Source organism: Panthera leo, chromosome C1 (assembly GCF_018350215.1).
Source record: "Panthera leo isolate Ple1 chromosome C1, P.leo_Ple1_pat1.1, whole genome shotgun sequence".
Taxonomy (NCBI): Eukaryota; Metazoa; Chordata; class Mammalia; order Carnivora; family Felidae; genus Panthera; species Panthera leo.
The window spans coordinates 173,219,653-173,236,592 of NC_056686.1; the positions used below are offsets into that span (position 1 = coordinate 173,219,653).

The 16,940-nt window shown below is 35.6% G+C and overlaps 1 long non-coding RNA gene across 2 annotated transcripts in view; it reads right to left on the bottom strand.

Annotated features, from left to right (window-relative positions):
- Positions 1-395: 395 nt before the first annotated feature.
- The window catches only part of LOC122228042, a 75,065-nt gene continuing 58,520 nt past the window's right edge, over positions 396-16,940 (bottom strand). For both annotated transcript variants that reach the window (XR_006206369.1, XR_006206368.1), the window contains exon 3: positions 396-564. This is a non-coding gene — a long non-coding RNA (uncharacterized LOC122228042). The remainder of the gene's footprint in view (positions 565-16,940) is intronic.

Below are 16,940 nucleotides of genomic sequence, written 5' to 3' on the forward strand. Positions count from 1 at the left end.
GAACTGTGAGATCATGACCTGAGCCAAAATCGGATACTAACCTACTGAGCCACCCAGGCACCCTGATATACTATGTTTTATAGGTTACTGATACAATACACTGATGTAAATACAATATCTTTTCCCCTTCTGGAAAAGTCAATGAAGTCATCTGAATTTATTTCATTAATTCCACAGGTTTAGTGTTACAGATTAAGTTATTTTATATTTTATGCATAAAAATGTAAACTATGTAAAATATGTAAACATATTTTATAAATACATATATAATAATATTTAGGTTCATTTCAGGAGTTATATAATTTGTAATGTGAATCCTCAACACCTGGTTTCTACTTGTCTTATAAGTCTAAAAATAATTTAAATTAAGCATTTGACTCACAACCTTTGCTGCTCCAAGATCTGCCATTTCCTGGGGTGACAGTGTCCATGTGGATAACCCATCTGATTCTCTGCTCAGGTCCTTGAATTTTACATCTTTGGTGACTTTTACTTCCACAGCACTTCAGACAAGTGTTCCCTCAGCCATATCCTGGACCTTTTTATCACTCATTACTTCTTCCCCTTTCACATGTTAAAGTAAAAACAACAACAACAATAAACAGTTCTCAATCTTAAATCCTCTCAGCTCTATGGTTCTCAACTTTGGCTGCACATTAGTGTTACCTGGAGAAACTTTTGAAATCCTGATGCCCAGCCTAGGCCACATTTTGGATTAATTAAATTAGAATTTCTGTAATCTCTAGAGTTGTGATCAAAATATCAGGTTTTCAAGCTCACCAGGTGGCACCAATATGCCACCACAGTTGAGAACCACAGTTTTAACTTTTCCATTCAGTTATTCTACTACACCTGTTTTTGAAACATTGACTCCTCAGCTGTCCCCAATCCACATTACCTGCCTTCCTTGCCCCACCGATGTTTTGTTTCATTCCCTAGCACAGCATCAATCCTGCATCAACCCAATGGTCCACTCCAGGCCACCCTGATGGTGAAAATCACATCATAGGTCAGGATGTTACCAGCACTGTCTTTCTTGTCAGTTGCACTGCGGTTCTCAGGGATGCCAGACAAGTCTGCCTTATTTTGCCAGCCATTTCATGTTTCCATTCTCCACAATACTTGTTCAAAATACACTTCACTTTTCTCAGACTCAAAGTTATCTGAGAATTTAAGAATTCAAACTTCCTTTCTACTGAAATATCAGAAGTTCTCATTTTTTCTTCCTTCAGCTAAACTTTATTGTTTTGTAGCTCACAAACGTGATATTCATTCAATTGGCAGAAATATGAACATCTCTCAATCCTCCTTTTTTTCTCCCTTTATATATCAAATATATCAAAAATTCTGTGACTTATATATTTTACAATTGGTCCCTTTCTTAGTATTGCTATAGCTCTGACCTTAGGTCAAGCACCCCTTATTCTCTTCTTGATTGTTGAAACAGTCTCCACTAGGTCTCCCTCCACTCTGGCCTTTTTCCAAGCAGTTCTTCAGAGTGATTATGTCTCAATGCCTAGCAGATTGTGTCTCTCCTTTGCTTGCTTATCAGGGTTGCCCTCAGGATAAAGTTCTAATTTCTGAATTTGAAGATCCTCCACAATCTGCCCTCCAGCTTTCTCTGTTGCTTCATAGCAAACATCTCACAAAATTCTGTTGTTTACATATCTTAAATATTTGCCTACTTCTCAGTGCTGTTCCCTCTGTCTGAAACATTGTTTCCTCCCTTCTTTTATTTGCTAAGTCTGGCATCATTTTCTCTGGGAAGCGATTCTCTAATTTTGTCTGGGACTTTTGGCTCCTCTTCTTTGTTTCATTCTTCTTTGCTCTTCTGCCTCCATCACGGCAATTATTCCATGCTTTGAAAGTGGTCTTGTAAGTATTCCCCACTAAACTATAACAGCAGAGTCCATGATTATCACGTTCACCATTATCATAGGTTTTACTATGACATAACATAGTATAATATGTAATGGGTTTCGATCATAAAATATTTCAATAAATCACTGGTGGATAACTTTAAGCGAATGTTCAAATGCTTTTAATGATGTATAATAAAATTCAACTAGGACTCCACAGAATTTCATAATGCAATAAAATACCCAATAGAGGACTATAAATAATAATAATGGAAATCCTGGGACTTGAGTGAAAATTAGTTTAGTGATCTCATATTCATATGTTTAGTTTTGAGAACTTTTTCCATATTTGATGCACTGAGCATGATTCACAACACACCAGAATATCACTAAACAGATGGAGAAGACAATAACCTTTATTTGAGGTCTGAAAAATCACCTAAAAAATCTTTGGGGCCAAAAATATGTCATTATTTGCTAAAGGTAAGCAACACAGACTTTGGAGCTAGACAACCTGCTGTGCAACTTGGATCCATTATTAACGACGTAACTTTGGGTGAGTTACTTCTTTAAAAATTTTTTTAGTAAGCTTATTTATTTTGAAAGAGACTGAAACAGTGTGAGCAGGGGAGGGGCAGAGAGACAGGGAGAGAGAGAATCCCGAGCAGGCTTCATGCTGCCAGCACAGAGCCTGACACAGGGCTTGAACTTGTGAAACCATGGATCACTACCTGAGCCGAAAACAGGAGTCGGATGCTTAACCAACAGAACCACCCAGGCACCCTAGGTGAGTTACTTCGTAAGTCTTGGTTTTTTCATCTATAAATTGAAGATAATTAAACCAGAATCACAGGGATATCATATAAAATGCCAACACAGTACCTGCTAAAGTACGTGCTCAATACTTTTACTTCTTTTATAATGGTGCCTAAAATGCTATATTATTTTGGGTTAAAGGATCATGTCACCAGGAATCCCGTGTTAAATGCAAATATATGATGTGAAAGGCAAACATTTACATTTTAGTTTCTATTTGTGTATTCATCTGTAAGGTAATAGAATAGTAAAAATCAGTCATGAAAGGAATGAATAGGGTGCCATATGAACTTCTGACATGTGTGAGGGATGGTGTGATAAGTGTGGAATACAGGACATTTGACTAAGGGGCAGTGTAAGCATACAGGTTCATCCTAGGCCCCTAGAGGACATTGAATTCATGGAAAAGAGGGAGATAAAAGCTCAGTGGTGAGGCAAGGGCAGTGCTGTTGAACAGAGAAGAGTGAATCTAAGGTGAGCTTCAATTTCTTTTTATTTTAATTAGGGCAGTTTTAACAGGCTTGTCTGCCTCTGCGGACCTAAAAGGAAACAGTTATGTTGAGGCTCCAGGTCTCTGCATACTGGAGCATTTCTGTGAGTCCAGGCCGTTGGATGTTTTTAAGACAACAATCGTTTATTCCTGCCACCTCCCTTTGGCCATATCAAAGTACAAATATCTGTGGAAACTATTCCATTAAAACGTGGGCTGTGGCTACAAGTCATTTCTAGTTAAATCCATCTAGAGAATCTTGCTGCCTTTTATCTTCTAGTCTAATTTAGTTTTATTTACCAAGAAATTTAGACATTTAAAAATACGCATCTTGAAATAAGAGAAAGCACCCGAAAAATAAATTTTTGACATTGTCACTTAGTCATGATGAATTTTGCTTTCAATTAATTATTTTTAGATATGCAATGTATTTGATATTAAATAAATTCTAAAGAACATGTATAATCTAGCTAGGTTTGGGGAATTTTATTAAAAGCCCCATTGAAACTTTTATGCAGCATTTACATTTCATTTACTGGTCACAAGAGGGAGTAAGAACACTGCTAAAAATTACATATTTTCAAACTTTTTCAGGATAAGTTGTATGAAGAGAATCCCCTCGTGTTCTAATGATAAAATGATTTCTTTTTTCCCTAATCAGTCTAAGAATTTTTCAGTCACCTCTTAATTTTGACCTGATATGACATTGTATTCAAATAATAAAATCTGAACTCATAAAAATATTAGAATCTTTATGTTTAATAAAGGATCATTTTCAAACAGTTGAAAAGGCCTGAATGTAATTTTTTAAACACTATTTGACTAATATGCCTGAGTCAGCCATCATGTTTTCAACATTTAAGTGATTGCAAACAAAGTGGTGTTTCAGTGATAATGATGCAACACAATGATGAAATATGTTGCAAAAGTAGAAGACCTTTTAGAGCAAAATCTGAAATTCCTTTCCTAGAATGTCTGTAACCTATGACAATTTGCTGTTTTCTTTTTTTCTGGTTTTATCAGTTTCTTTAAAAAGCTATGGGCTAAAGTGCACTCAATCATTTAAGGTACCTTGATAATTACACAGATTATTCGGTAGTTTTTAGAGTAAAAGTTTAAGATGTCTCCTACTGAAAGTGCAACATTGCTGACCTTTGAAAAAGTTCTTAAGAAGTAAAAATTTCCACAACTTCCTCTTTAGAGTTTAGGTCTCCAAAAGATCACATGGCTTCTTGTCTTATATTCGTTGATAGAATGAATATAATTTCCCCTGAAGATTGCTTCTTACCACTTCATATAAAAGTACCTAAGTATCTGCTGGTTATTTAAGGAAAGAACTCCCCAAACTTAGTATTGAATCAGGGTCATGTGTGTAATTTGCCTCATAAATATAGGACAGACATTATGATAAACTGATACCACAACATATTTTCTTAGGCTTAATATAAACTATAATGTATTTTAATTTGAATTGAATTTAAAAATTGAATTTAAAAATCCAAATTTTTCCTCAATTTGAAATTTTCACAAGGATGACATACAGGGAGCAAGATATTTACTACTATGAAGTAAATTATGTAGCTTAATACATTAATCCTTTTTTATTTTTGGTTAAATATATAGATGCTAACTGACCTAGAAATTTTGTTCTTTGAAATACCCATGGAAATTATTCAATAAAAATGTGGGGCTTGGCTACAAGTCATTTCTAGTTAAATCCATCTGAAGAATTTTGCTGCCTACTTTTCATCTTTAAACTTTATGAACTGCAAAAGAAGCACTTGTTATTGTTTTTAATGCCTTAGCTATTACAAGTGCGAGCTGACTCCACGCAAACTTCTGGGAATCCTGAAGAAACACAGTGCTTCCCCGCTCCACCCACTACTCCTAAAGTTTCCCACAGTTGTTTTTTTGTCACATGGCTTAAAATGATGAGAGTATGAATACTAAGGGTCATTTGTAAGTAAAATTCAAAAGAAATGACTTTAAAACCATAACCACAAAGCATTTAGATTATGCTTATTTTACAAGCTATACTTTTATTTTAATAGCACAAATCTAAACTCATTTTATTATTTAGTGAATTGCATATTAGAATTATCTTATGGAAAAAGTTTCATTACATGTGCTATTTTACAAATGTAGAACAGAATACCTATGCAGAGTAGTTCTAGCACTTCCTGTTTGTTGTGTATTATCTATAACTTTTTGTTATTGAACATGTATTGGTAATAGAAAATTAAAGAACACATAAGAATTTACCTAATGTAAGGCAAGAGATTTTTAAAAAGAAAAGTATACGTGTAAATTCAATTTAAGTTTAAATTCAACAATGTATTCCATTCTTTAATTATTGAAAAGATATTTGTTGAACATCTGCCATTTGCTTAATCATTTTAATCCACTTTGTTTTAAAATGGACTTATGGAGGGGCGCCTGGGTGGCGCAGTCGGTTAAGCGTCCGACTTCAGCCAGGTCACGATCTCACTGTCCGTGAGTTCGAGCCCCGCGTCAGGCTCTGGGCTGATGGCTCAGAGCCTGGAGCCTGTTTCCGATTCTGTGTCTCCCTCTCTCTCTGTCCCTCCCCCGTTCATGCTCTGTCTCTCTCTGTCCCAAAAATAAATAAACGTTGAAAAAAAAAATTAAAAAAAAAAAAATGGACTTATGGAGATTTCTATAAATGTAAGTAATGGAGGAAGGGAAAGTGGTTTGAAATTAGTACAGGAGATGAAGAAAGTAGAAATAATGAAGTCAAAAATAAGATAGAAAGAGGAATTGAGTATTTAATACAAAATAAATGTCCTGACATTCTATGCATTTTTTATTGGAGAGTATTTTTTTTTTTTATTTTCTAACAGCTAATGGGAAAGAAGGAAACACATAAATTTCATTCCTTGTAAGATAAAAATAATCCAATTTCTTTAGAAAAGCACAACTATTTATAATATTGAGAGCAAACTGTATTCCTTCTTTGGGTTCTCATAGATACAATACTGTGTAATTTAACAAACTTACTAAATGCTAGCCTTGATATTTTTCAGTGAGTTACACTCTCTTGCAGTCATATGTTAAGCACTGGGGATTCAAAAATGATTTTGACAAAAATAGAACTACCCTACAATGCAGTAATCGCATTCCTTGGTATTTACTCAATAAAAACAAAAAGGGATACATGAACCCCTATGTTTATTTTAGCATCATTTATAATACCTACATTATGGAAGCAGCTCAAGTGTCCATCAATAGGTGAATGAATAAGAAGATGTGGTACATATGGGGCGCCTGGGTGGCTCAGTCGGTTAAGTGGCCGATTTCGGCTCAGGTCATGATCTCGCGGTCCGTGAGTTCGAGCCCCACGTCGGGCTCTGTGCTGTCAGCTCAGAGCCTGGAGCCAGTTTCAGATTCTGTGTCTCCCTCTCTCTCTGCCCCTCCCCTGTTCATGCTCTGTCTCTCTCTGTCTCAAAAATAAATAAATGTTAAAAAAAAATTAAAAAAAAAAAAAAAAGAAGATGTGGTACATATATATTGTATTGAATATTACTCAGCCACAAAGAAGAATGAATTCTTGCCATTTGCAACAACGTGGATGGAGTTAGAGAGTATAATGCTAAGCGAAGTAAGTCAGTGAAAGACAAATACCATATGATTTCACTCATATGTTGAATTTAAGAAACAAAACAAAAGAAAACATGAACAAAAGAAAAAAAAAGAGAAAGAGACAAACCAAGAAACAGACCCTTAACTATACAGAACAAGCTGATGGTTACCAGAGGGGAAGTGGGTGGGGGGATGGGTGAAATAGGTGAAGAGGATTAAAGAGTACATTTATCATGATGAGCACTGAGTAATGTAGAGAACTGTTGAGTCACTATATTGTACACCCAAAACTAATATAACACTGTATGTTAACTATATTGGAATTAAAATTAAAAATTTAATAAAAAATTATTTTGACCCAGTTCATGCTCTCAAAGGAGTTGTAATTTAGCTAAGGAGACAGACACATAAATACATAATTAATATACAACACAGTAAGTTTATGATACAGGTGAGGTCAAGGTATTGTGGGCATACAATATTAAAATGCACTTACGCTCTTCAGTTTTCTATTGCATAAATATACGTCTATTAAATATATATAAAATTCCCTTACTAATATTATGTTTGATGATTACTTATGAAAGAAATTCATATTAAGTTTAGATTTACTAGAAAAATAATGCATTCTTTTACATATGGAAATACCCTATGAGGTCTGTGATTTCTATGCCTATCACTATTGTGTGTTTGTAAGTTTGTATGTATACAGACATTTCAAACATTATCAGCTTGCTACAAAATTAAGAAGCTTCATTATTATTCTAAACTTGAATCAATTTATTAATACTCTATGTATATCTTAGAATACATAGAATACATGTATCTAGGTTAATCAGTAGTTAGCAACTAGAATAATCTTGGCAGAGTGGCCAAATAAAGATCACATTCATATACTTTTTTTATTTTTAAATTTTTTTAATGTTTATTTATTTTTGAGAGGTAGAGCGAGCGGGGGAGAGGGAGAGAGAGAAGGAGACACAGAATCCCAAGCAGGCTCCAGGCTCCAAGCTGTCAGCACAGAGCCCAACGTGGGGCTTGAACCCACGAACCACGAAATCATGACCTGAGCCGAAGTTGGACACTTAACCGACTGAACCACCCAGGCCCCCCCACGTTCACATATTTAATACATGAAATACATATGAAAGATCTAATAGCAATAATAATTTAATGTATTGCCTTTATTTTATAGCATTTTAAAAATAATTTTCTCTTTTTAATTGATGTAAGTACCTTGTAGATAGATTGTTCAGAGAATACTGACCAAAATGGAGATGGTGAACTTTTGATTCACATCTATTGTGATAAATCAAAGCCTTGAGAACTGTTTTTGAAGATGTTAAATCAGAGTTTATGTATTTGATTATATTTTGTGGAATGCTGCAACTTTATAAAAAAAATTTTTTTATGTTTATTTATTTTTGAGAGACAGGGAGAGACAGGGCATGAGTAGGGAAGGGGCAGAGAGAGGGAGACACAGAATCTGAAGCAGGCTCCAGGCTCTGAGCTGTCAGCACAGAGCCTGAAACAGGTCTTGAACTCACGAACCACGAGATCATGACCTGTGCCGAAGTCAGACGCTCAGCCGGCTGAGCTACCCAGGCGCCCCTAAATGCTGCAACTTTATAAAGAAACAGATTTTTTTTTTTTTTTGCATTTTAGCTACTTTCCAACACTGAAGAAGTTATATTCATATATATGTATATATATGTATATTAGATTAGGCACATACTGGATTAGATTTACTCATTCATTTATTACCTAACATCTGCTAGGCATCTTTTGTGTGCTCGGTATGAGGCAAGTGCTAATAATAGGAACGCAATTTATATATAACATCTTGTACTCTGCAGTTCAATTCTAAAGGTTTCTCACACTATATTTTGGGAGCCCATATGAAGGGAGGAAGATTTAGGGAAAGTTTCTAGGAGCAGCCAGTGTTCCAGTGGCCTGTTAAAGGAGGATTGGGAAGTAACCAGACAAAGGAGAAGAAACCACAGGGTAGAACAGCCTGGATTGCATGGGGAATTAGATGCCCTTTTATGTTGCTATCAAAGGAGGACAAATTGCTAAATAGGGGCTAGTGGAAATGAGACCAACAGTTATTCATTTCTGTATCTATTTAGTTGGCACTATTAATTAACCGATGATTATTTGCTTAATATTAAGTGATGTTTATCATTTGTCAGAAATTTTTCTGGGTGCTGTGGATTCCATCATTCGTCATGGAGAGTCAGTCTGGAATAAGGTCATGAAGGCCTTAGTGGCATACTCAAGAGGTTGTAATTTATCCTGTCGACAATGGGAAGTTATCCACATTAGTTTAATCAGGGATTTGAGTGGGTCAGACTTGTGTTTTAGATGAATGATTGTGGTAGCTGTGTAAGGCAGATCTACTCAGAGAAAGAGAATTCACTGTGGGGCTGCTGCTGCTGTCATACAATTGAGATATGGTAAAGACATTAACTAAGGCAGTGGGAATAACAAGAATAATAACCTATTTAAGAATTAGAATAAAAAAATGACAAGGTGATGACCACTTGGTTTTGAGGTATAATGGAGAGGGAGGAGTTGATGATTCCTTTGTGATACTAGTTTGTTTGATTAAGTGGGTTAATGATGGCACCACCAGCTAAGATAAGATAGAAGAACCCAGTTTAGAAAATAAATATTTCTTCCTGATAGTAAACCTATGAAATTCAAAAAGATATTCTTAAATCTTTATGAGACTTATAATTTTCAAACAACTGAATAGTTTTAGCATATTTGCTTTTCTTGTCTAAGTACTTTAAGCTATGTGGAATAAAATGGCAAAAATGGGATGATAAGAAGTGGGAGTGATAAAATGAGAGCTCAGACCTCCTATCACCATCCATAAATGATCCATTTATTAGTTTGAACATTATTTAGCTGGGGTTTCAAAACAAGTATCTACTAGGGCATTGTAATTTGTTTATTGAATGTGAATTTTGCATTAAAATTATACAATAATATTTAGTTCATTTTAAATGGCAAAAAGTGGAGAGAAAAATATGCTTTGTAGCCTAAGTTGGGAGGTAGACTTTTAAGTGACATAGCTGGGATCAGAATGTAAGTGGCTCTTACTTCACAGACTTTTCCAATAGAAATTTCCTGCTTTGCTCTTTTATAAACTATGTGTTTTCACTTGCTTTATATATTTTTATTGAAACTATATAACCAACCTGGGATTTTTGTAAATGCTCAATAAATGTTGGCTATTATTTTTTTGATAAGTCACATGGAACTGTTTAAAAGTTCAATCTGGGGCGCCTGGGTGGCTTGGTCGGGTAAGCGTCCGACTTCAGCTCAGGTCATGATCTCACGGTCTGTGAGTTCGAGCCCCGCGTCGGGCTCTGTGCTGACAGCTCAGAGCCTGGAGCCTGCTTCCGATTCTGTGTCTCCCTCTCTCTCTGACTCGCCCCCCGCTCATGCTCTGTCTCTCTCTGTCTCAAAAATAAATAAACGTTAAAAATTTAAAAAAAAAAAAAAAAAAAAAATAAAAGTTCAATCTTGTTTTTAATGACTTTCGTCTAGAAAAACTTGAAACCTTTATACAGCTCTTCTAGTAGCTTACTCTTTTTATCTACAAGTAACTTGTTTTCATATGAGAATTCATTTATACATTGCTCACACAATAACTAATTATCTGCGTATCTTCTATTACATAAAATATTTGAAATGTTTTGCTTTTAATCTCTGAAATAGTACTGATAATCTGATTGCAGTCAGGAGTTTAAATCTGAGATTGTAGTAACACTTCTATTTTTCATATCTTCCTTGTTACCATAAAAATTTTTGTGAAAGGGATTCCTGGTGCTATTTCTACCATTTGCTTTCATATATTCAGTTCCAAGAGGGCACACCCTGTGAGTGTGGGAATAAAACTCTTCTGGGCAGACACTTCAGAGCTGCAATTATATTAGATGAGGCTATTGGATTGCTTGATTTCTCCAGGGACTTTGGTAATGTAGCTAAAGAGCGCTCCCCATCCTGCTGCACTTCCAGCCACACTTGTTTTTCAATGCGCCATCCTAGATAATTATCTCACCTCTAACCTTGAATAACATGAACCTTCTAAGTTTGACCCATCATTAAAATTAACTCTGGAAAAACTTTGTAATAATAATTTTAGAGAGGAAGTTATGGATTCAACACTGCCGGTCAGTTGAAATACTTCTAAACCTCAAAATTTAAATTGTTAATAGATACTATGAGAAACTACTTTTTGACCTTGTTACCTTATAGAAAAGAAGAAAAGTCTAACACAGAACCAACCCATACTTTGACTTATGCTTTTTTTAATTTAAATTAAGGTTTAATTGAACCATATTAATTGAACATAGTTATAATGCTGTGCATGTGTGAGTATCAAGCCTTTTAAGGTCAACTTTATAATAAGCATTTTCTAATTCATCATTTTTGGCATTGTATAAAAATGCAGAATTATCAATACCTGGTATTGGAGCTAAGAAGCAAAGGTGAATTGTTATTATGACAGTAAGCATAACTGCCATCTGCAGAAGTTTTAGTATGTGCTAATCTATGTACCTCCATCATCTTCTTTAATCCTCACCTATGGCAATATTATAGTAGAGGCAGTTAAAGGTCATAAGTAAGTGATGGGTTCTGGAGTCCAGTGACTTGAGTTTGAATTCTGACTCTACCACTTATTAGCTCTGTGACTTTGATCAAGTTCCCTAACCTCTCTGTGCTTTAGTTTCCTTACATGTAAATAAGGGTAAATTATATTCCACAGAATTTTGGGGAGGATAAATGAGTTATTGTGTGAACAATGCCAAAAACATAGTAAATGCTCAAGTGTTGGCAATTATTATTCTCCCTATTCCACTGACTAAATAGTTTAGATACCTTATTTCAGATTATATATTTTATAAAGGTTGGCATTAGAATAGGAAATCTGAGCTCTTGGACTTCACAGACAGTGGACTTGACCACTAGGCATTGTTATGTAAGAATTAAAGAATACTGGCAAAGTTTTCAGAGAGCCTTCGAGTATAAAATTAAGAGATGCAACAAGGTGAAAGAATAGATTGAATTTTTCCCACTAAGAGCTGTCTTAGTGCAATAGACATTTTTGTGTGCCATGATGTGCAAAGCCCTTGGTTGGGTCTTGGGAACACAAAGAAACAAAGGCAAGTCTCCTGCCTTTGAGGATCTTAGGGTCTTAGTATCTTTGTCTATAGACAAAGATCAAGAAATTACTGTAATTCAGTACTGTGATTTATACAATGGGTGGACTGCTTCAGTGTTCAGGGGGAACAAAGGAGAAACAGCAACCCATGCGTCATGGGAAGTCAGCATTTGAGTGGGATTTGAAGGTCAAGTAGGGGATTGTCAGGTGCAGTGAATGATGAAAGGATTATAGGAGCTGGAAGAATATGTGTGAAGGTGAGGAATGGGAAGAGAGGCTGGCATGTTGGGAACATCCTTAGAATTGTTTAGAACTGTTGGAGAGTGGAGTGTGTTCTGGGGAAGGATATGGAGTATGGGAAATGGCAAGAGACAAAGTCAGACAAAGCTGGCAAGTACCAGGTCAAAAAGTTTTGTATGCCATGTGGTCATGTCAGGTTTTTACTGTGATGAGAGTTATCAAATAGTAAGAATAGATCTTGGAAAAGGCAACTGCAGGTACAAACTAAACCTGGGATATAATGCAGAAGCAATTCCTAGATAAATGGTTTGCTTGGTTAATCAATGGATTTTGTTTTGTGTCAGTGTTAATGATTGTGGGCCACAAAGAATAACACGTGGTTTCTGTCTAATCTTTTTTTACTATTCAGAGATGTAACACAATTTGATGATTTTCCCTGTTCATAAATGAACTTGAGACTGCAGCCATTACATTTAAATGTTTTCTAGGTTAAGTCACATTCAAAATATAGAAAACATTTTGTTGCTTTAAACAAAACAGTAAGCATTTCCAGTCATATTAAAAGACTTTTTTACAGTCTGTTTGTTTGTTTACTTATTTATTCATTTATTCTCAAGTTAATTAACACCCAGTGTAGTCTTGTCTTCAGAGTAGAACTTAGTGATTCAAAGAGTGTCCTCCTTAATGCCCATCACCCATTTAACCCACCCCCCATAAACTCTCAGTTTGTTCTCTGTATTTAGGAGTCTCTTATGGTTTACCTCCCTCTCTGATTTTATCTTATTTTTCCTTCCCCTCCCCTATGTTCATCTGTTAAGTCTTTCAAATTCCACATATGAGTGAAATCATATGATATCTGTCTTTCTTTGACTTATTTTGCTTAGCATAATACCCTCCAGTTCCATCCACATTGTTGCAAATAGCAAGATTTCATTCTTTTTCATCACCAAGTAGTTTACAGTCTTCATTTCTTATTTTTTAAGACAAAGTTTTTAGAGCTGTTTTAAGTTTAGAACAAAATGGAAAGGAAGGTATATAAATTTCAAATATATCTCTTATTCCCACATATAAACAGCTTCCTCCTCATCAACTCCTCATCACTGATCAGAATAGTACTTTTTTTTTTTTTTAAACCAGGGATGAACCTACATTCACACTTCTTAATTACTCAAAGTTCCTTGTTTACCCTAAGGTTCATTCTTGGTGTTGTACATTCTATGGATTTGGAAAAAGGTATACTGACATATATTCATCATTATAATATCATACAGAGTATTTTCACTGGCTTAAAAATGTTCTGTGTGGTTTCTGTCTTTAATATACCAATAATTCAGTACAGAAACCAAGGAGATTGCATATCATCATAAAGTCAAGTCTCTTTTTATTTCACTTCAAATTTTCTTCTTCAATTCAGTTCTCCCTTATTTTTATTTCATGAATTTGGTTATAAGTCAGCATAATTGTTTAGTGGGGTAAGTTTTAGGTAAACAGGAAGATGGCATATTTAATTTATTCGAATATATTTATTCATATCTAATGCTATTCAGTTTTCATAGGAAGGACTGGATATAAATAGATTGGCCAGATTTGCTTTGTCTTGGACTAAATAATAGCAAATTTGGGTAAAGCAGCTCAAATAGAAGCAGTAGTTTAAATAGCAGCAAAATTAGATAACATGACCAATGGCATGACCTAGTAATTATCTTATAATCTACTGATGATCTCTTTGAGGTCAATCTGGAGCTTATTCTGTCATTGGAACTTTTACAGTGTTTTCATTTCTAATATCCATTTTTTTTCTATTTGGCTATTTTATCATGTCAACTTGGGCTTATTTTATTCCTGCCAAATTTTTCTTTTAAAGTGTTTTGTTTGTTTTGGAACTCTGGGGAAGCTGGGAAAGTAGAAGGATCACAAGCTTACCTTGTCCTACAGACACACTAAAGTGGAAATTATATTAGTGCAACTAAATTTAAAAATGACCTGAAGATTCCAGAAAATTTTTACACAGTTAATTATAGAGAGGAGGCCGCATCTAAAAGGGTAGGAAGGGCAGAGACCAGGTCAGGAGTCAAACTCCCAGCAAGACTAACCACAGACAGGAAGGACACCACAAACATGGAGAAGTAAGGGGATCAGACCTCACACCAGGCACCCCAGGCACAGGGGACCTGCCCTGGGAAGATGAGTATCCATAACGTTTGGCTATAAAAACCAGTGGGGCTTAATTTTACAAATTTTTACAATCAGTGGGGCTTAATTCCAGGTACTTTATAGCTGGCTTAGCTCTGGGAGCACCAGGAGGGATAAGAAACCGAGTCTTCACCCTTAAAGAGCCACATAATAAGTAAACCATCTAAGATACAGCATAGAAGCAGCAGTTTGAAAAGCACCTGGGGTATATGTGAAGGAGATTTACTTATTAATCTCAGAATATGCACTGGAGGGCAGGGGATCTTTAGGGAACTTCACTAAGAACAAAAGTGCTGGTGGTTGCCATTTCTCTTCACCCCTCTAGCCTACAGAGCAGGACACTTGAGGGAATAAGCATAAACACTCCCCATCTAATTTGTAGCACCACCTGCCCTGCCTCTACATTCTCCTGTGGATCTGCCCCATTAAACTTGCCCCACTTAGCATGTGTCCTTCCAAAGAAGCTTCTGCCCTGACACACCCTGAAAGCAACCCTAGCAGGGACTGATGGCACCCCAAGTAACTCTTGCCCTAGGAAGAGGGTAAGATAACCACACATACTAGTGTGACTACAGTCCCAGCATTTGAACTTTATAGCTAGCAATGTAAAGAGAGTGCCCTGCTGATGAGTGTGACTGTAGCCCCAGAGAATAGGCTGGGCGTAAGCACCTGCTCTGTCTGCCAGTCCCAATCAACTACAAGCCTGTGGTGGCCCCAGACTAGCCACTTAACATCACAGAAACCAAATGATACCTGGTGTGCCCACAACAGGCAAAGTGGACCATTGCAGCTGACTGGACTGAAGGCAAATGTGGCTTAGACATAACAGTAGGGTGCATGCAGCCCACATGGGAGAAGTACCTCTGAAGCACCCGGTTCTGATGAACTAGGGACATTGTGTTGCAGGGAACCTCAGGACCTCTTCTTCACAAGGCCACTACTTTCAAGATCAGGAGATATAGCTGACTTTTCTAATATGTAGAAACAAATGCAGAGAGTTAGACAAAATGAGGAGACAGAGGAATATGTTCCAAATGATATAACAGGATAGAACCACAGCAAAAAAGCTAAATAAAGTGGAGATAAGCAATATGCTTGATTAAGAATTCAGAGTATTGGTCATAAAGATACTCACTGGTCTTGAGAAAAGAGTGAGAAACCTCAGTGAGACCTTTAAAAGACATAGAAAATATTAAAAAAAAAACAGTCAAGAGATGAAGAACTCAATAACTGAGATAAAAAAATACACTAGAGGCAACCAATATCAGATTAGAGGAAGTAGAAGAATGGATAAGTGACCTAGAAGACAGGGTAATGGAAAGTAATCAAGGTGAATGGCAAAAAGAAAAAAAAAATGATAATAGGTTAAGGGAACTTAGTGACATTACAAGTATAATAACATTTTCATTATAAGGGTCCCAGAAGAAGAGAGAGAGAAGGGGGCAGAACATTTATTTGAAAAAAATAACAGCTGAAAATGTCCCTAATTTGGGGAAGAAAACAGACATCTAGATCCAGAGAACTTCCAACAAAGTTAACTAAGTGAGGCCCACACCAATACACATAATAAATAAAATGGCAAAAAGTAATGATAAAGAGAAATATTAAAATCAGCAAGAGAAAAGAAAAAAGTCATATACCAGGGCAACCCCATAAGGCAATTACCTAATTTTTCAGCAGAAACTTCTGATCAAAAGTGAGTGGCATGATATATTCAAAGTACTGAAAAGAAAAAAAAAAAACTGCAACCAAGAGTACTCTATCTTGCAAGGTTATCATTCAGCACAGAAGGAGAGATAAAGAGTTTCTCAGACAAACAAAAGTTAAAAGAGTTAATTACTATTAAACCAGCCTTACAAGAAACATTAAAGGGAATTCTTTGAGTGGAAAGAAAAGGACATACTCAGGAATAAGAAAATTGTGAAAGGAAAAAATTTCACAGGTAAATGCAAAAAAATGACAAAAGATTAATAGCTAGTGGAAATTAAAGCACAAAAGCAGTAAAATCAATTATGTCTACAAAAATCAGTCAAGGGATTCACAAAATAAAAGGATGTAAAGTATGACATCACATACATAAAATGTACAAGGGAGTAAAAGTTTAGTGGTTTAAGAAAGGTTGAAACTCAAGTGAACCTCAACATAATATGGACTGCTCTACTCATAAGATGTTGTATACAAACCTACTGGTAATCCCAAATCAAAACCTATTAAGAGATACACAAAAAATAAAAAGAAAGGTACCCAAACATAAAACTAAAGAAAGTCATCAAACCACAAGGGAAGACAGCAAAAGAAGAATGGAACAGAGAAGAACTACAAAAACAAACATAAAGCAAGTAACAAAATGACAGTAAGCATATAAGTATCGATAATTACTTTAAATGTAAAAGGACTAAATGCTCCAATAAAAAGACATAGGGTGACTGAATTGATAAAAAAAAAAGCAGGACCTATCTGTATACTGTCTGTAAGGGACTTAGCTCAAACCTAAAGACACATGCAGATTAAAAGTGAAAGGATGAACAATAATTTACCATGCAAATGGAAATGAAAAGAAAGCTAGGAT